The sequence below is a fragment of the Lepidochelys kempii genome, chromosome 1 (assembly GCF_965140265.1).
Source record: "Lepidochelys kempii isolate rLepKem1 chromosome 1, rLepKem1.hap2, whole genome shotgun sequence".
Lineage (NCBI taxonomy): Eukaryota > Metazoa > Chordata > Testudines > Cheloniidae > Lepidochelys > Lepidochelys kempii.
This window is the reverse complement of record NC_133256.1, coordinates 209,918,752-209,939,756: the sequence shown is the minus strand read 5'-3', so window position 1 is coordinate 209,939,756 and position 21,005 is coordinate 209,918,752. Positions and strand designations below refer to the sequence as shown.

At 46.0% G+C, this 21,005-nt stretch overlaps 1 protein-coding gene across 3 annotated transcripts in view; it reads right to left on the bottom strand.

Moving 5' to 3' along the window:
* Positions 1-12,926, bottom strand: part of ATN1 (atrophin 1) — an 89,310-nt gene extending 76,384 nt beyond the window's left edge. The window contains exons 1-3 of one of the 3 annotated variants that reach the window (XM_073312103.1): positions 12,365-12,926; positions 11,462-11,555; positions 10,578-10,682 (exon numbers count right to left, since the gene is read on the bottom strand). The gene's annotated coding sequence lies outside the window, so the exon portion shown is untranslated. Of the gene's footprint in view, positions 1-10,577; positions 10,683-11,461; positions 11,556-12,025; positions 12,340-12,364 lie in introns of those variants that run through there. The other 2 variants (XM_073312083.1, XM_073312093.1) reach the window with 2 other exon arrangements.
* Between the last annotated feature and the right edge of the window lie 8,079 nt (positions 12,927-21,005).

The window sequence follows — 21,005 nt, the reverse complement described above, 5'->3', positions numbered from 1 at the left end:
CTTCCACAACACAAAGAGAAGGGGAAAAAATCAAGGGGCATCCTTGAATTAAATTCCAATTCTCAACTGCAGCTTGTAAAACAAAGAATCGTTGTAGCCTGAAATCTCTCAGCTAAACTGATCCCTGACAAATGACATCACCTGGGCAGTGAATGTGGGGAAGAACGGCAACACTTGCCTGCCCTCCCTCCACAAAACCCAACTGGGATATTACTGGCTAAAATTGCCCAAAGACGACACAGTAGTTACCCTTGTGTTTGCAGGGAGAAAATATGGTCCCATCCCAATCCATTAAAAAATGTTATCTCATGGGAGACAGTAACAAACAGTTGCACACACAAGACCCTACAATAACAAATTATTGTAGTCAGAGGAAACTGGTTACAAACGACCTGTGAGGGCATGTCTTCACTGTGGAGTTAACACAGGCTCTTATTCAGGTGTTGCCTCTAAGCCCCCTCCTGCCCAAAACCAAACCCCTCCTCACCCAAGATTAGTGGTGCTTTTAACCTGAGCTATTTGGCCCGGCTGGGGGTACAGGCTAATACCCAAGTGAGACTTTCACCTGAGCTGGTAACCCATCCACTTTGCCATGACTCAGGATGCAGGCTAAATCACTTGAGTGCTTACAGTCCTGCAGTGCCTTCCCACAATTCCTCCTGTATCCAGAAGGGAAGATGAGTTCTCCCACGATTTACTGGGAAAGAATCATAGAGCAGTTCAACTTACTGCAGCACAAAAAATCCTAGGATGTGCCCCCACAAGTCCTAGCAACACATATGGGTGAATGCAGTTCCAGTGAGCACACAGTAACAAAGATACGGCTTGGCAATGTGGCTGTTCACACCCAGGCTAGGACGACCCAGGGAAGATCACTTGGGTTAACTCTGCAGTGAAGACAACCTGAAAGTGGCCCAGGAGATTTTTAAGAATACTTCTTTTTCATAGGCACTTTCTATTTTAATCATACTCAGAGTATTTGACTTTCCTCTCAGGCTATTAGCCTTTAAGAATTTTATAAAGGGTTGATATTTTGTACTCATTTTTTGGCTGTTGTAAAGGTAAAACAAAGTTACTGTTTCACTAGTAAAATTCCACCTTAAGAAAATGCAGCAAAGAGGAAGCGATAAATACATGAAAAATACTTTGCACATCTAGGGCACCTTGTAGCTGAGGATCTGATGATACTAGACTGAAAGGGGTTGCAAAACCCACAGAGGACAATAAAGTAGTTCACATGACCAAGAGAGATTAGAGACATGGGCAGGAAATAACAAAACCTGGACAAATCCAGCTAACATATTGAGGGGAAATAATCTGAAACCCAGATTCTCAATGAACAGGAGATGCCTGGAGAGCAGGAGCAACAAAAAGACACCAGAGAAGAAGAGGAATCACACAGAAATTTGCTATGGGACAAAGCTGAAAAAGTGATCAGAGCAATACTGGGGACTGCGTATTATACCGTTATAGTTATGCTGGAATAACTCCACATGTGGACACTCATATTCCAGAATAAAAGTGTCTTCATGGGGAGTTATTCCTGTATAACTATGCCACTAAATTTCCAATAAGAAAAGGAGTACTTGTGGCACCTTAGAGACTAACCAATTTATTTGAGCGTGAGCTACAGCTCACTTCATCGGATGCATACCGTGGAAACTGCAGCAGACTTTATATATACACAGAGAATATGAAACAATACCTCCTCCCACCCCACTGTCCTGCTGGTAATAGCTTATCTAAAGTGATCATCAGGTGGGCCATTTCCAGCACAAATCCAGGTTTTCTCACCCTCCACCCCCCCACACAAATTCACTCTCCTGCTGGTGGGGGGGTGGAGGGTGAGAAAACCTGGATTTGTGCTGGAAATGGCCCACCTGATGATCACTTTAGATAAGCTATTACCAGCAGGACAGTGGGGTGGGAGGAGGTATTGTTTCATATTCTCTGTGTATATATAAAGTCTGCTGCAGTTTCCACGGTATGCATCCGATGAAGTGAGCTGTAGCTCACGCTCAAATAAATTGGTTAGTCTCTAAGGTGCCACAAGTACTCCTTTTCTTTTTGCGAATACAGACTAACACGGCTGTTACTCTGAAACCTAAATTTCCAATGTAATTCTATGCAGACAAGCCTGAAGGTGAGGACATAAGAACCATCTACCAGTATCTGAGGAGAGGGGGATTACTACAGTAGAAGAGGATCAGCAAGTTTTATCATTAGGATTCATGACATTTAATTTGCAAATGTTTGAGTGAGTTTTATTGCTTTGGGTGACAGCCTTAGCATTGGATGTTCCTTCACAGCCATATTGAAAATCTCAGTCAAGAATTCAAACAATCCCCAGAGATCACAAATGGAAAAGGGGTCCTTCTGCTGAGAAAGACCAGATCATCCAGTCAGGAACAGAGCAAGCAAGTCACTAGCAACCAACGGCTGACATTTATTCACACAGACAAGTCATTATACAATCACAAGTAACATGAAAATAATTACTTGGGCAAGGAATAGTCACGGGGAGAGAAGAAATGAAATTCGTCAAATAAATTAATCTCAATAATTTGACCACCTCCATCCACAACCCAACTGTGATAATGAGTAAGAATTTTGCAGCATGGCTTCACCCACTTGCTTAAATACAGGTACTTCTTCCAGGCATAATGAAGAAGTATCTGGATAAGGATAAAATGTTGCATAACCAGAACAGGACAGAAGTGCCTTTATTAGTCCTGAAGCAATGAACAATCTCATAGTAACAGTATGGGCAACTCAACAGTCAGCACATAGACCAAGCCAGTCACAACACAAAGAGAAACATAACGTTAAAAAATTGGCCAACAACTCATTGGCCATCATAAAAGACAATCCAAATGCAACTCAATAGTATGCAATGATAATGCATAGGGTTATGCAATGGTGACCAAATTCTCGGAACTACAGCAACTCGCTGGGCAACAATGGCCAGCACAACCACAAACAAATGGTGCACAGAACAAAACAAACATTGTGGCTGGCCTGCAGATAAAAACACTGAGGACACCGTGGGAAACATATTGATCAATTCCAGGACCAACAGCAACTGAATAGCCAACATAACAAGCAAGAAGACGCTGGCCAAGTGGAATGGACCACAAAGGCCAGCCTGATGACAATCCACTTGCAGGCCAGTTATCTGCACTCTGGTGCCCTGGCAGCAACCTAGTGGTTTTTCTTGGAAGAATTTCCATGTAGTGGCCGGTAGTGGGTCCCCACCATGGCGGAATGGGAAGCTGGGGATTGAGTAAACCTTCTTCCTGCGGCTATTCCCCTGAAGAGATCATGGGGGAATCACCAGGACTCCGAAGAGAACCAAAAAATATTTCTGCCTCTCCCCAAACTGCACCTGGAAAGGAACCAACAGCTCAATTTTGGGAAAGGAATTTGCCAAGATGAGCCGGGGATGATCTGAGGGGGGGCAGGAGAAGAGGAGGAGACATCCCAGTAATACAACACGTTTGCCTGGTGCTTTTCCAGCGTTGTTCTTGCACGGGCGTCGGGTTGCACATTCAGAACCCTCCCACCCCACTGCAGCCGACACCCAGACCCACGTACCCATCCCTCCCGTGCCCAGCTGCCCCGCATCCCTGCGCGCCCAACCCCCGGCTCCCCCAAACGCCGCTCGGACCCCCCAGCCCAACTTTCCCCGAGCGGCGGGAGGGAGGGGGCTGCTCCAGCGAGGCACCCGGAGGGTGACGTCACGCCGTGCTAGCTCTGGCCCCCCGCGGCGTGGGAGGGGACTGGACAGACCCCCGGACCCGATGCAAGCGCAGCCCCCCGTGTCCATCACCCCCTGCCGGGGACGGGGGGGGGCGGCTCAGGGAGCACAACCTCGGCCGGGCAAGACAGCAGGGATCCTCCCAGCAGGGACCGCCGAGCTCTGCCACAGCCCTCCCGGGGCTGCAGGACCCAGCCTCCCGCGCCACCCACCCCCTGCATCCCCGTCGGAGCAGGCAGCGCTGCGGGCGGGCACAGCCTGGGCTGGCACCGGCGGGGTTAAGCAGCGGTCCTGCCTCTCCCCCCCACCCCTCCGCAGCTTTGCCTCTCGCCCCCCCGCCCGCCTGCCCGGGGCCGACACGCGTGGGGGGGGGTGAGAGAGAGACAATGACAGGCGGGGGGCAGGCGCAGCCCGAGCAGGCGCGGGACTCACCGCAGGCTCCCGGGAGGAGGTCGACTGGAGGCGCGGGGTGGGGGGAAGGGCACTAAATACGCCCCCTTCCTCCGTCAGCCTCCTGGCTCCGTGGCTCCGGGCTGGTGAGGAGGCGGCCGCTGGAGCAGCGATGGCCGCGGGGCCGTGGAGCAGCGCAGCACCCCGCTTTCAAACACCGCCCAGCCGCTCGCCCATCGCTCCAGCCGCGGCCGCCCTTAGCCGCCTCCCATTTCCGAAGCGCCCCCCGCCGCGCTGTCACCCCCCGGCGGCTGCCGCCCCCGCCCCGGCAGTCACCTCCCGCTAGACAAAATGTTTGTCTTCGGAGCCCGGCGCGAGCGCAGGGGCCGGGAGCGGGCGGGGGAAGCGCGTGAGAGCCGCGCCGGGGACAGGGGGAGGGAGGGCAAAGCCAGAGGAGTGGGTGGGGGGAGGAGAGAAAGAGGGGAGAGGGATAAGGCTGGAAAGAGGGAGCTCGGGGGGGGAGCTGGAGCTGGAGCGGGGGCGAGCCTCAGCAGGGCGCTTGCTCTATGGGCTGCACAAGGCCCTGGCCACGCGGGCTCTTGCTCGAAACTGCTCCGAGTCCCTCTCCAAACTCCCCCCAAAACAGACACCCAAGAGGGACAGAGGGGAACGACTTAACAATGGGCCCCCTTCAGTCAACGGGCTGGGGGAAGTGTATTAGATGGAGAGGGGGACTCAGTCAGAGGCTCAAAATAAAGTGTGGGGGGCAGAGATAATATCAGGAATCATCTGAACATCTTTGTCTCTCTGAGCCACAGACCCTCTCCCCTGAGAGCCTGCATCTGAAATCAGGTGAAATTTATGGTGTCCCACTCCTTTCCTGCCTCCCTCCTCTCCCCAAATCTGTCTCGCTCCACTCTCCTTTCTTTCCCCAGTTTCCTGCAATTTCTCCTCCCTTCCCACTCCCCAGTACAAAGGAATGGGAGAAGCCTGGAGTTTTTTTGGCAAGACAGACCCGGGAGCAACCGAATCCGAGAGAAAAGTGAGGGAAGAAACGGATTGGATCTCTCAGGAACTGGAGTGCTGAGCGATCAGGTGTTCCTGAAGCAGGAGAGAGAGAGAGAGTGAGGCCTCCATGTAGCTCCAGGACAAGGGATGGTGCAGACAGAGTCGGGCTTGAGAGCGAAGACCCCCATGTATCTTTGAGAGGGGGCTGGCCTAGAGGCAAGTGAAGCAAGCCAGAGAGGTATAGATGGGACTGCAGTTCCTAATGGTTTTATTCAAAACTTATTAATAATGTATCTCACATTCCTTAAGCACCAAGAAATCCTAAGAATTCAGGGGCCACCAAAGTGCAGCCACTTCTGGGGCAGTGACTATTTAACACTAAAAGATAAGGAGATTCATATAATAGAAACTGCAGAGGGCACGTAAAGAGGCAAAAACAACCTCCTACATTGAGATTTGGCCAGGACCATGGGGATAACAAGCCAATGATTAAGAAAAGTGACAGGGGATCTTTAGGACCCCAAGAGCCAAGGTTAGGGCTTCCGTTTTATATCTTTTTTTAAACACCACTCTCTGCATTCCAGCCTGTATCCTAGTACAAGGCAATGGCCCAGGAGTCATTACTGAGGGCACAATACCCCATGTTGAATCACCCACATTGCTCCCTGTAGCATACCACCTCCTGTGTATTGGTAAGCCATTTCTGTCCTTCCTGAGGCAAAGGAAAGCAACCCCCTACTGATTTACGGACACCACCCCCTTCAGCATAGCATCATCCAGCAGCATGCTGATGTATTGGTAGGGCCCTACTGAATTCAGGGTCCATTTTGGTCAATTTCATGGTCATAGGATTTAAAAATCATAAATTTCATGATTTCAGCTATTTAAATCTGAAATTTCACAGTGTTGTAATTGTAGGGATCCTGACCCAAAAAGGAGTCGTGGGGGGGGTTGCAAGGTCATTGTAGAAGGGGTTGCAGTACTGCTACCCTTACTTCTGCGCTGCTGCTGGCGGCAGTGCTGCCTTCAGATCTGGGCAGCTGGAGAGCGGTGGCTGCTGGCTAGAAGCCCAGCTCTGACGGCAGAGCCATTTTCAGCAGTAGCACAGAAGCAAGGGTGGCATAATATGATATTGCTACCCTTAATTCTGTGCTGGTGGTGGTAGTGGGGTACTGCCTTCGGAGCGGGGTGCTCAGTCAACAGCCGCCACTCTCTGGCCTCCCAGCTCTGAAGTCAGTGCAGAAGTAAGGGTGGCAATACTGCGAGCCCCCTAAAATAACCTGGTGACCCCCCTGCAACTCCCTTTTGGGTCAGGATCCCCAATTTGAGAAATGCTGGTCTCCCCCCATGAAATCTGTATAGTACAGGGTAAAAGCACACAAAAGACCAGATTTCTCAGGGGGAGACCAGATTTCATGGTCCATGATGCATTTTTCATGGCCGTGAATTTGGTAGGGCCCTATGTATTGGGATCAGTACTGATTCGGGTGGGAGGGTGTCCCTTATTGAGCCTCTCATACCACTCCCTGAAACATCCACAGTGCACCTTGGGTAGGGATCCTTTCCAAATACCTTAGTCCTGTGTCTGTGCGAGCTGGCCAAGGCTCCATGCCTGGCCTTTGCTTTCACCGGCCTGGATCTAATCAGCATGCAGAGGCTGCCTGAAGGATTACACAAGCTGCACACACTTCAATTGCTCACACAACTCCCTCCCCCCCACAACCCATCTTTCCCTCCTGTAGCCTGTCCCATCCCCCTTTCCCAGTTACCAAGCAACGGCACAAAGGGAGAGTCTAGCCTGGAGGCCAAGAGAGGGCCCTGAGCCCTGCAAGAATGGATGAGAGTGTAACCCAATCTCAGTCTTTCCACCTGAGAATGAGGGGGAGTAAGAGGGATGGAGAGCAAGAGAGACAGATAGACACACATAGAATGTAATAATAATGCCGAACAGGCAACAGGGGCAAATAGCTGAATGCCCTAGAAAATGTGAGATACTAACCCAAAATTATAAACCCACAAAGTGAACAGGCATGAAAACACATTTGTGACATCCATAATAAACCTATTATAGGCCTTATTTAAGCCTCTGTATAATCTTATCATTTTGGCTTGAAGCATTTCATAGGCCTCAAACAATTCCAAATTTATTCTGATTGCAAAGAAAAAGAAGTTTCTGTAAAGTCTGAACAAAAGATTTTTAAATTACAGGTAATTAAAAAATTGTCCTGAATTTTAAAAAACTGGAATTTTCTCTAATGTTTCTTTGTGTCCTTCTAGCTCAAAAATGGCAGCTTTCTGCCCCTTCAAACTATCCACAGAGTTCAGTGCCATTGAAAATACATGCACCAGCTACATTTAGAGATCAAAAGTTGTGATTAATGAAGTAGCTAATTAATTTTGGTTTGACATATAGAGGTTTAATTCTGCTCACACTGGTGCCACTTGGTGATTTCAGTCCTTATCTACACTGGAAGCAGGACAAGGTATTGTGTGTGTGTGCATGCATGTATGTGTAAGAGAAAGTGTGCAAGTGATCAAGAGACTACAATGCCCTCAGTTGGTTGGTTTAAGTTTTGAAGTTAAGGGTGCTCCTATATTCAGCACCTAACAGCTGCTTTAGCTTACCTGTAGGAGCCTTTATTTCTGGAGCTGCATCGTAAGAATTCTAGTCCTGTTATTAGTATTTTATTACATTTAAAAAAATGTGTTAAAAGAACATTAAGGTTGCAAAGCCAAGAGCTCAACAGTTAAGAAATGCTAGAATTAAATTTGCCTGTAGCCTTAATTCAGCCCCCTTGTGTGTATAAATTATGATACAGTCTTTAATTATATGATCACAAACTATTTTTTCCACAGGATCCATGGTGCACACTGAATGGGTAACAAGTCAATATTTCTTTTTATCTGCATCATTCAAAGTGTGGCCCCAGGCCGCATTTACTGCCCAACACCAAACCCTGCACTGAATACAGAATTATTAATTATGTCATGGGCATTTCTATGGTGCTCGTCACCATAATATCTGAGTGCTTCACAAACAATAATGAACTTATCCTCACAACACATGAAGAACTCAGGATCAGAGAGAGTAAGGGCAAAAGTACACTGATGCATTTTCATGCCTGAACTCTAATTTTGGGTGACCAACTTGAAACAAAAAAGGTCCTGATTTTTCAGAGTACTTAGCATTTTATACCACTTCCTATATACAGCACACAGCTCCCATTGCATTCCAACTTCTGCCACAAATGAGTCATGGAGCCTATAGACAACTGCTTCATTCACTATAAACCCCTGATTCATTCCCTGAACACCATCCATTCCATGCACTGAATGAGACAGGGGTCCTGTGGAAAACAGCATGTGATTTTGTAATTAAAGACTGTATGATAGAGTATACACACAAGGGGATTGAATGCAACCTTAATTCTGGCATATCCTAACTTCTGAATGCTTGACTTTGAAATCCTTACTTTCTGTTAAGTAGTATTTTTAAAAAGTAATGTATTATTTGTATTGTGGTAGCACCTAGAGGTCTCAATCAAGGATCAAAGTCCCATTTCACTAGGGATTATACAAACAAATAAAACAAAGTCTATGTCCCAGAAAGCTCACAATCTGTGTTTATGACAAGACACAATAGGTGGTTAAGCACACAAATGGTAGTGGGATTCATTGGTGACAAGATAACTATACAGATGCATTCGCATAAATGATTAGCCTTCGCTTTGCAATTTTGTGTGGCTTATCATGGAGAAGTGGTAGTTTCTCCAAGTTAGGCTGATTTTTTGGCCAGAGGAGAGGAGACTGCTATGTGGAGGCACGGCAAGGAGCTGAAGGGTTGTGGGGCTAGAGAGGGCCTTTCCAGTGGTGTAGTTTTGGGAGGGGGAATCCATTGGCAGCATGACTGGAGGGGACATGATGGGGAACAAAGAGGGAATTCTCAGCTCACAAACTAAGGAGGTTCGCTGGCTAAGGATGCTGGCTAAGGATGCAGCCACCCTACTTGAATTGGTGTTAGACAGTCCTACTGTGGATGCAAATGTACACAAGTGGCTTGTGTGGGTGTCAAACAACCAACTAAAGCACAAATGGCTGAGTGCTGTAGTGCAGACAAGGCCACAGTTGGACTTACTGTAAAGTGGGAGTAATGACACTAACTCATCATTGTGAAGAGCTTTGAAATCTACTGGTATGTGAAAAGCATTATTAGCTACTTTTTTTTTCAAGGTGGATAAATAACCCACAGAGATGCTGAATGACTCAGCCAGAGGTGGTATTGAGGAGCAGGCACTGGTTATAGAACCAAAAGCTGTGTTCTAGTCATGGGGGTGATATTTAACATGCTATCATTTTCTAGCACTTGTCTGCACATGATTTTCTAGAACTCCAAGGGAAGGTATCCCGTGTTGTACACATAGATTGAGTGTGTGCCTTTTTCGCCAGGTATGGATTGAATAAAGCAGGGTTCACACTTTACTTGGATGTATGTGAAAATACTTTCCAGGGGTATCAGAGTAACAGCCGTGTTAGTCTGTATTCGCAAAAAGAAAAGGAGTACTTGTGGCACCTTAGAGACTAACCAATAGCTTAGCCAATATGTTCCAGATCTGGGAATATTTAGTTTCTTTCCCTTTTCCTAGAGAAACTAGAAAAAATAAACATAAAAATAACATATGCTAAGAGGATGCTAAACTTGCCCAGAAAAGCACTGAAAAATCAGGAAATGTGAGAGTTCCTGGGCACCCCCTTATATAACTCCATTTACAATGCTGTCTTTAATTATATGATCACAGACAACTTCTGAAATAATAATGTTGGCTCTTGGGTTGAGTGGAAGGCTGAAATTCAAGGCCTTGTGGAGTGGCGACATTCGGATGGGAAATCTAGGAGATGGTAATCCTTGGTGAATCTGTTTATTTACAGAAACATACACAAAGTCCTGTTTGCCTGAGGAGCAGTAGCAACACAGAGCACACAGGGAGTTTCCTTCCTGGAAAATCCCCCAGAGAGCCGCCAGCCTTCTCGGTGCCCAACAGGAGAGGCTGCCTCTCTGTCTCTGCTTCCTCAGGTTCACACAAACCCATTTCTCCTGCTTTACTCCAGCTCTGTTTACAACCAACCCTTCGCCACTGTATTTGTAATCTCTAAGGCAACCCTGTAGCTCCACACAACCGTAGAGTCTGCATGCTTTGACCAGGGGGCTTGGGCCATTTGGCTCATAAATTTAATACCCCTTTAACGAATTATCTCCTCTATCCCCCCTTTCAATACCTTGACAACTCTTAATGGTGGCCCATTACAATATCATATAGTGGATTTTTTATAGTCTTTGGCCTTCAGCACCAAACCACAAGCTCTGATGGTGTCCAGTATCTCATAGAAGTTGCTCAGCCCGTAACAGTTGGGGCCTTGTCAGTACCTCTCCTGTGTATATCCCAAAGACTGTAGGAGGATTAGGAGAAGAGCTTCTCCTCTTCTTTGGTCACGTTGTTCTACAGGAGATCAGTACCACTGCTGCCCAACCCTTAAGGTGTGAGAAAAAAATATCAATAAAAAATAAAAATAATAAATAGCATGATATTATAAGGAGGCAGTAGCTCTCCATCATTAAGGCTGCCCTATGATAAGGTTGATTTTGAGACAACTCCCCCATCGACACTCTCACACCGACAGATATACACACTTATGAGTGAGAAAAACAACATTCTTCATCCTTCCAGTTTTCAGATTAAATTTTGTTCTGAAAATGTCAGCTAAACAGAGCGAATACATTTTGAGATTAAGCAATTTACAAATGCTTCCTTTTTTAAAATGTTATGAAGTGTCTACCATCTCTTTGTATGCTTCAGTCTGGAACTAAAATAACATTACACCACAATATTCTGATAGAAACATTTGATATTGGCTTGTGCAACAGGCAATTTTCAAGGGCAGAAATAATAAATTATTTATGATATTACTATTAAATGTAAACTAGAAATGAATCTGTATAATTGAGGCTGATAGCAAAAAGAAAAAAACAGATGGAGAATATAGTCTTGGATACCCCTCCCAATGAGGAATTATTTCAATGACTAAAGCAAAGATATTAAGGCAATGTATTCTTGTACATACTGTCCCCTCATTGACAAATCCTTTCATTTACAAAATCAGAGATACTGATGTGATATATTGCTTGTGTGTAGAGTGTTCCCATTGACAAGTGTGTTCCAGAACCTTCATTGTGGTGATGTGTTGCTTGTTGACCACGAAACTTCACTAACAAATTCTTTCCACAACAATTTCAGTGACTGCTGTTATTACCTTGACCAGTATAGCCCACTCCGCTAATTCAGTAATTTGGTGATATATCCCATAGTATGGATTTACTTTTTTTCTCAAACATATCTTCATTTACCTACACAAAAGAAAAAAATGAAAACGAATGACAGGAGAAGAAAATAAAACAAAACCAAACCTAGGAAATTCCAAAACTAAGAAAGTGTGTAAAAAAACAGTTAAGGTTGCTAAGCAACATCACATCATTTACAAAGCCTAAGCACTTAAAAGCAAGGAAATGAACAGTGGAGTGCCCACATAATAAATATAACATGTTATTCATATCTGATGCAAAGAAATGCATATTTAATCACAAAACAACATTAACTATGATTCTAAATAATTACCGTTTTCGTTGGTTATCTAAAAGTATAAACACAATAAAAAAGTCTTCTGAAAAAGATACAAATTATATGCATTTGCATTACCGATATACTGATCTGCCTCACCCAAGTTTTCATGCAAACATCATTTGACTATATATCAAAATGCTATATGTTTGCTATAAACTACACATAAAACATCATTATCAAGACACAGCACACACACCTGTGCCAATATACTCCAGTCTAGCAGTCTTCTGATATTCCAGTCCTTCCCAACACATTTGCAGATGCACCTCAGTCCAGACCTGCAGCCCCCTCAAGTCCACCCCTCACACACACACTCCAGCTCAGTTGATACCCCTCATTTCTGACCAGTAAGACCTCCCCCTTAAGCACACTTCAGTAACCTTGCTCATCCTGCCAAACTCACTGACAGATAGACTAAATAAGGCAATTTAGCAATTCTGCCATTCTCCTGTTTGAGCTCTGTCCTTGGACACTACTGCCCTCTCATGGGAGATCCACAGTCAAACATCCTCCTCTTCAACCTCCTTTCCCCTACCTGCTGAAGAGAGATGCATTTTGAGAAAAGGAGAGGAGAGGGAGACAGGAAAATGGAGCATTTACCAAGGTGATTTCTGAACTACAGTTCCCAGAATGCTTGTTATTCCCAAAGGTGGCCTCACAAATGGTGTCAGATTGCACATTCTCATATCAGTAGGTGGTGCTCGGCCCTCTGAGGCAGTGGGGGTACTGTACTGTAGATGGCTCAGACTACGTCTACACTGCAAGCATTACAATGACACAGCTGCAACACTGCTGTCAGGAGCCTGCTATTTAACCCAGACCATGAAGTACCTAGATAGCATCCCTAGCCTTCCTGCCATAGCAGCATGCTTAACTATGGCTTCTGACCAACAGCCTTAGTGCTAAAGGCCTACAGCCCCACAGGAATCGTGCCCCAGGGTCCTGCGTGGCTGGACAGACAGTATTCTCATTGGGTACCTGGCCTATATAAAGAATCTAACCCGAACAGGAAGCTGTGACTGTCTGAGCAACAGGCTGTTGCCTGATGGTTGCTGCCTAGACCAGCGGTTCCCAAACTGTGGGTTGTGCCCCCAAAGGGGGCTGTGCCATCAGCAGATGGGGTTGCAATGATTCCCAGTGTGCAGAGGATGCTATTTTGCACCATATAGCATGACCTCGCATGTACGGTGCATTGCGGTCATGATGCATGGAGGACACCATTTTGCTCTACCATCCTTTTCACATTGTGACCTTGCATGCATCATACATACGAGGTGACGCTGTGTGGAGGATAACAAGGAGTCTGGTGGCACCTTAAAGACTAACAGATTTATTTGGGCATAAGCTTTCGTGGGTAAAACACCACTTCTTCAGATGCATGGAGTGAAAATTACAGATGCAGGCATTATATAATGACACATGAAGGGAAGGGAGTTACCTCACAAGTGGAGAACCAGTGTTGAGAGGGCCAATTCGATCAGGGTGGATGTAAAAAGAAAAGGAGTACTTGTGGCACCTTAGAGACTAACCAATTTATTTGAGCATAAGCTTTCGTGAGCTACAGCTCACTTCATCGGATGCATACTGTGGAAAGTATAGAAGATCTTTTTATACACACAAAGCATGAAAAAATGGGTGTTTACCACTACAAAATGTTTTCTCTCCCTCCCCCCCACTCTCCTGCTGGTAATAGCTTATCTAAAGTGATCACTCTCCTTACAATGTGTATGATAATCAAGTTGGGCCATTTCCAGCATAAATCCAGGTTTTCTCCCCCCCCCCCACACACACACAGACCCACTCTCCTGTTGGTAATAGCTTATCTAAACTGATCACTCTCCTTACAATGTGTATGATAATCAAGGTGGGCCATTTCCAGCACAAATCCAGGGTTTAACAAGAACATCGGGGGGGGGGGGGTAGGAAAAAACAAGGGGAAATAGGTTACCTTGCATAATGACTTAGCCACTCCCAGTCTCTGTACAAGCCTAAGTTAATTGTATCCAATTTGCAAATGAATTCCAATTCAACAGTCTCTCGCTGGAGTCTGGTGTTGAATTTTTTTGTTGTAATATCGCAACTTTCACGTCTGTAATCGCGTGACCAGAGAGATTGAAGTGTTCTCCAACTGGTTTATGAATGTTATAATTCTTGACATCTGATTTGTGTCCATTTATTCTTTTACGTAGAGACTGTCCAGTTTGATCAATGTACATGGCAGAGGGGCATTGCTGGCACATGATGGCATATATCACACTGGTGGATGTAGTCCACTCCCAATAATAGATGAGGAGGTGTCAATTCCAGGAGAGGCAAAGCTACTTTTGTAATGAGCCAACCACTCCCAGTCTCTATTCAAGTCCAAATTAATGGTGTTAAATTTGCAAATGAATTTTAGTTAGAGTTAGAGTTCTTTGAGGGGGTCAGCAAACATGTGGACAAGGGGGATCCAGTGAACATAGTGTACTTAGATTTCCAGAAAGCCTTTGACAAGGTCCCTCACCAAAGGCTCTTACGTAAATTAAGTTGTCATGGGATAATAGAGAAGATCCTTTCATAGATTGAGAACTGGTTAAAAGACAGGGAACAAAGGGTAGGATTAAATGGTAAATTTTCAGAATGGAGGGGGTAACTAGTGGTGTTCCGCAAGGGTCAGTCCTAGGACCAATCCTATTCAATTTATTCATAAATGATCTGGAGAAAGGGGTAAACCATGAGGTGGCAAAGTTTGCAAACTGCTCAAGATAGTTAAGACCAAAGCAGACTGTGAAGAACTTCAAAAAGATCTCACAAAACTAAGTGATTGGGCAACAAAATGGCAAATGAAATTTAATGTGGATAAATGTAAAGTAATGCACATTGGAAAAAATAACCCCAACTATACGTACAATATGATGGGGGCTAATTTAGCTACAACTAAGCAGGAAAAAGATCTTGAAGTCATTGTGGATAGTTCTCAGAAGATGTCCACACAGTGTGCAGCAGCAGTCAAAAAAGCAAACAGGATGTTAGGAATCATTTAAAAAGGGATAGAGAATAAGACGGAGAATATCTTATTGCCCTTATATAAATCCATGGTACTCCCACATCTTGAATACTGCATACAGATGTGGTCTCCTCATCTCAAAAAAGATATACTGGCATTAGAAAAGGTTCAGAGAAGGGCAACTAGAATTATTAGGGGTTTGGAACAGGTGAGGAGAGATTAAAGAGGCTAGGACTTTTCAGCTTGGAAAAGAGGAGACTAAGGGGGGATATGATAGAGGTATATAAAATCATGAGTGGTGTGGAGAAAGTGAATAAGGAAAAGTTATTGACTTGTTCCCATAATATAAGAACTAGGGGCCACCAAATGAAATTAATAGGTAGCAGGTTTAAAACAAATAAAAGGAAGTTCTTCTTCACTCAGTGCACAGTCAACCTGTGGAACTCCTTGCCTGAGGAGGTTGTGAAGGCTAGGACTATAACAGTGTTTAAAAGAGAACTGGATAAATTCATGGAGGTTAAATCCATTAATGGCTATTAGCCAGGATGGGTAAGGAATGGTGTACCTAGCCTCTGTTTGTCAGAGGGTGGAGATGGATGGCAGGAGAGAGATCACTTGATCATTACCTGTTAGGTTCACTCCCTCTGGGGCACCTGCATTGGCCACTGTCGGCAGACAGGATACTGGGCTGGATGGACCTTTGGTCTGACCCAGTATGGCCATTCTTATGTTCTTATGCTGTTTCTCTTTGAAGTCTGTTTCTGAAGTTTTTTTGTTCAAGTATAGCTAAGTTTAAATCTGTTATAGACGGTTCAGGAAGATTGAAGTGTTCTCCTACTGGCTTTTGTATGTTACCATTCCTGATGTCCGATTTCCATTTATTCTTTTACGTAGGGACTGTCCGGTTTGGCCAATGTACATGCCAGAGGGGCATTCCTGGCACATGATGACACATATAACATTAGTAGACGTGCAGGTGAATGGGTCTCTGATAGTGTGGCTGATGTGGTTGGGTCCTCTGATGTGGTTGGGTCCTCTGATGGTGTTGCTAGAGTAGATATGGGGACAGAGTAGGCAATGAAGTTTGCTACAGGGATTGGTTCCTGGGTTAGTGTTTCTGTGGTGTGGAGTGTGGTTGCTGGTGAGTATTTGCTTCAGGTTGGGGGGCTGTCTGTAAGCGAGGACTGGCCTGCCTCCCAAGGTTTGTGAGAGGATGACATTGTGTGGAGGATGACATTTTGTAGAGCAACATGGCATCCTCCATGCATTATGACTTCACATGTACAGTGTGTGAAAGGTCATGCTCTACAGAGGATACCATTTTGCTTTTTGAAATAGCATCCTCCATGCTATCTCGGGTCCCGGGAGGAAACAGTTAATTAAAATGGAATCATGCCAGCAAAAAGTTTGGGAATCCCTGGTCTAGATCTTGTTGCTTCTCCTGACCTTGCCTTGCAGGCTTACCCACTTCACCTCCCTATCTCACTGACCCTGCCCCCCTTAAGAACTCCAACCACTGCCTTGGACTGCCTCTAATACCAATTGATCTGTCTACCTGACCACCTGTGTGCACATGACCACTGCTCCGGTCTGCCCCTTGGCCATAAGGCCTCACAGTTTGCTCAGACCGCTTCTGTTGTCTCCTAGGTTCATCCTACCCCAAAAGGGTTTTTGAACCGACTCAGTATTGTAGGTGCCCCAAGGTGCACTGAGACACTAGGAGCAGATTGCCCACCTGCAGGTGGAAAACTAAATCTTACAGGCCACAATGGACCAGCTTTGGGCAGAAAACTAGGAACAGATCACTGCAAGTGGGTACAGCTTCCCTGACCGCACAACCCATGCCACCTTCTGGACCCAAAACCACAATAACTTTACCCAAGCCCTGTGACAGGACCTGAAGCAAATTTGGAGGTTTTGCAAACCAGTACAGGCTCTGTTTCCTGCTACAGCCCAACACCTACCAGATGGACCAGGCAAAGGTGGGACTGCTTGTCAGCTTTAATAGGCAAAGCCCTGGACTGGCTATCCCCTCTGCTAGAGCAGGATCATGCCATACTGGCCAGCTGGGACATCTTCCTTTCAATTTTCCATGATCCTCACTGGGCTCATACCATGAAGATGGCCCTATAGAAACTTCACTAGATCTTGGGGCCAGCTGCAACATATGTGGCCCACTTCCGATGCCTGGCAGCAGATACAGTTTGGAAGGAGCTGAGCCAGCTACACTGATTCCATCTTGGTCTTGGTAAGGAAATAAAAGATGAACTTGCCTCTATGGAATCTCCCACAGATCTAGGCATGTTTATTGAGCTCTGCATCTAAATCGCCACCTGACGTAGTGAAAGGCAACTTGAGAGAAAAGGGATTTCACTCTGTGTCCAGGCATCACCCGCAATCTCTGCAAAGGCCCCCACATCTAAGCCCGTGCAGGTGGACTTGGCATGGACCCCACTGGACTTTTCTGAATGAGAAAACTGATGGTGAGAGAACTTGTGTTTTTACCACAGGGGCACCAGCCGCGTGGTGTCTGTCCTGGCAAGCCCCTGCACCATGTGGCTCTGAGAAATGACTGCCCAACCTTGATAAGGCAGGTTGAGCCTGGACAACACCAGGAAAACCCCATGCAGCCCCCCTCCAGCAACCATTCTGCGTGCCTGGCCTGACACTTTGAAAATGTCCCTGCACCTAGAACTCCAGCTGCAATTCCAAATTTGGGATTCTGGACAGGTACTTCCCCCCATCTCCAAGAAAGCCCTGATTGACTCTGGGGCAGGAAATAACTTCATGGACTCTACTGAGGCTCAAATACTTTGTCTATCCATACAACCTAAGGCTATCCCTGATTTAGTAGAGACAGTTCAAGGATCACTGCTCTCCTCTGGCCCCATCAGTCAAGAAACTACTGATATGTGTGCATTACCATGCCCTAAATAAAATCACTGTGCAGAATTGATACCCAGTACTGCTAATCCCAAACCTCTTGGATCAGGTAAGAATAGCCCAGATATTCACTAAATTAGGCCTCAGAGTGGCATACAACCTAATCAAAATCCGATGAATGGAAAACTGAGTTTTGAACTCAATATGGCCACTTTGAATATCTAGTGATTCCTGTAGGACTTACTAATGTGCCCACGACCTTTCAGCATCTAATTAAAGATGTCTTACGGGGTATGCTGTACCACCATGGGATCACCTACTTAGATGACATTCTAATTTACTCCAAAGACCGACCCATGCCTGTGCACAACGTCCTAGAAAGACTCCGCCAACATGGACTATACGCTTGACTGGAGAAATGCATCTTTGATCAGCCCACCATGGAATTCTTAGGCTGCATTCTGGCCACCGAAGGAGTCTGCATGGGTCCCTGGAAGGTGGAAACAGTTTGTGATTGGGCAATGCTGCAAAGCTTTCAAGAAATTCAATGCTTCATTGGGTTTGCAAATTTATATAGAAGCTTTATATGTGACTACTCCCAAATCCTGACCCCTGTAACTTCTCTGCTATGAAAACTACCAAGTTTGCTTGGACACCAGAAGCCCAAGAAGCCTTCAGATATCTGAAGATGACATTCACCTCTATGCCCATCGTCACATGTCCTGACCCAAATCAGCCATTCATTCTGAAAACCGACACCATCACCTGGAGGGGAGGCTGTCCCAAACACAGGGCCTCAACCAAGAATTTCATCCTTGTATTATTCCCACAATCTCTGTCTTGCTAAGCACAATTATGACATTTCAAACAAAGAGCTACTTGCCATCAAAGTGGCTTTTGAGACCTGGAGGCATTAACTAGAAAGAGCCAGACACCCTGTTCGGGTATTCACTGACCACAATAATTTAGAATACCTGTGCTCTGCTAAAGCCCTAACCCAAACACAGCTAAGCTGGGCTGTCTTCTTTTCAAGGTTTGATTTTACTATCACCTACCTCCCTGGATCCTGTAACAGGAAGGCAGATGTTCTGTTCCACAAAGGGGAATATGCCACTGATCCTAAGGTACCCAATGAAGAGCCTCCCTGCATCTGGAAACTACTTCCTCAGGGGATCACTACTATCTGAAATATTTGTGACCATACATTCTTCCCAACCAGATGACCCCTTTGCCCAGACACTCCTAACTTCCAGCGCTGAACCTCAGGGCAACTTCATACACAAGGATGGACTCCTCCTCATTTATAGGTGTACCTAGTCCCTGAGGGACACCCCCACTTGGAGCCCCTACATATTTGTCATGATGTCTCCCGGGCCAGACACTTCAGCCAGGCAAAGACCACTCTATGGCATGTTGATTGTTCTGGTTGCCAAAACTGTGATCCAATGTTCAGGCCTATGCCAGGTCTTACGATATCTGTGGCTGTAACAAAGTGCCCTGGGCTGAACCAAACCCTTTGGGACGTTAATACCCACCAAGACCCCCTTATGTCCTTGGTCCAATATTACGACAGACTTCACTGTCGAGTTACCAAAATCTGAGGGATGCCATACTGACAATAAAGGGTTCACTGATGAAGATGGTGCACTTTGTTCCCTACTTATATCTTCCCACCACTGAGGACGCTGTTCACCTCCTCATCACCCATGTGTTCCGCCTCCCGGACCACATCACCTTAGTCTGGGGGCCCTAGTTTGTATCTCGGTTTTTGCGGGAGGTATTCTGCCGATTAGCAGTGTATCCCCCAGCTGATGGCCAATCAGAAAGATTGAACTGCTAGTAGAACATGTCGATGCTTCACAAACTACCACCAAAATGACTGGGCCTCATTGATTCCTCACATGGAATTCGCATACAACAATGCAAACCAGGTCTCTACCAAGATGAGTCTGTTTTTTGCTAATTATGGTTTCCACTCCTGCTTCTGTCTTGCACTGCCCGCAGCCACCTCAGTTCCTGCAGCCTCAGACCTGATTAATCAAATCCGAGGAACACAAGAAGAGTTGGAACAAACCCTAGAGATAGCCAAGGCAGCATACAGACATCATGATAACCAGCACCTTCAGGTGCAGTAGGACAGAAGGTATGGCTATCAGCCGGACACCTCAAGATGGGCAGACTGTCCCCTTTGAACTAGGACACAGATGAAACATCTCTCCCCACAGAGGCTTTTGATTCCTGTTTTCAGTTGTTGCCTTTTCATCTGTCCCAAATAGCTGCAGTTCCAACCTATCACCAATAGGTGTCACCTGGCTAACCAGTTTGAGGCCTGCTCATGGCTTCCACCCATGTTAACTTACAGGGGAGAGTGATTGAAATTCCTTGCACAACTTCTCCTTCTGGGAGTTATTTTGGATGGCACAGGGTATGAGGTGGGACATGACACCCCAGCACTGACTTTTACCTCAGATATCCTTCAGACTCCCTCTCTAGGATTTGGAGGCTAGGAGAGCATTCTGGGTATATAAACACATGCATAGCCAGTGAGCTACTGCCTACAGTGAACTTCCTCTGACAGTGCCATGAGGAAAGTCTATTGGATAGGAGTAGCATGTGTATGTGTGTGTTGGGGGGTGAGCCACTTCTCCCCACCTCACCATTTCCTTCTTAACCTTTGCTTGCTGCTCGTTTTGTTGTTCTTTCCTCCACTTTCTAGAACCCCATGCAGTACAGAATCATAGAAATGTAGGACTGGAAGGGATCTTGATAGGCCATCTAGTCCAGTCCCCTGCACTGAGGTAGGACCAAATATTATCTAGACCAGTGTTTCCAAACTTGGGACGCCGCTTGTTCAGAGAAAGCCCCTGGCAGGCCGGGCCGGTTTGTTTACCTGCCACGTCCGCAGATCGGCCTGCAGCGATGAACCGCAGCCAGTGGGAGCCGCGATTCGCTGAACCTGCGGATGTGGCAGGTAAACAAACCGGCCCGGCCCGCCAGGAGCTTTCTCTGAACAAGTGGCGTCCCAACTTTGGGAAACACTGATCTAGACCATCCCTGACAGGTGTTTGTCTAACCTGTTCTTAACAGCCTCTAATGACAGAGATTATACAACCTCCCTAGGTAATTTGTTCCAGCGTTTAACTACCCTTACAGTTAGGAAGTTTTTCCTAAAGTCTAACCTAAATCTTCCTTGCTGCAATTTAAGTTCATTGCTTCTTGTCCTGTCTCCAGTGGAAAATAACAGTGTATCACCCTCCTCTTTAGAACAACCTTTCACATACTTGAAGACTGTTATCGCGTCCCCTGT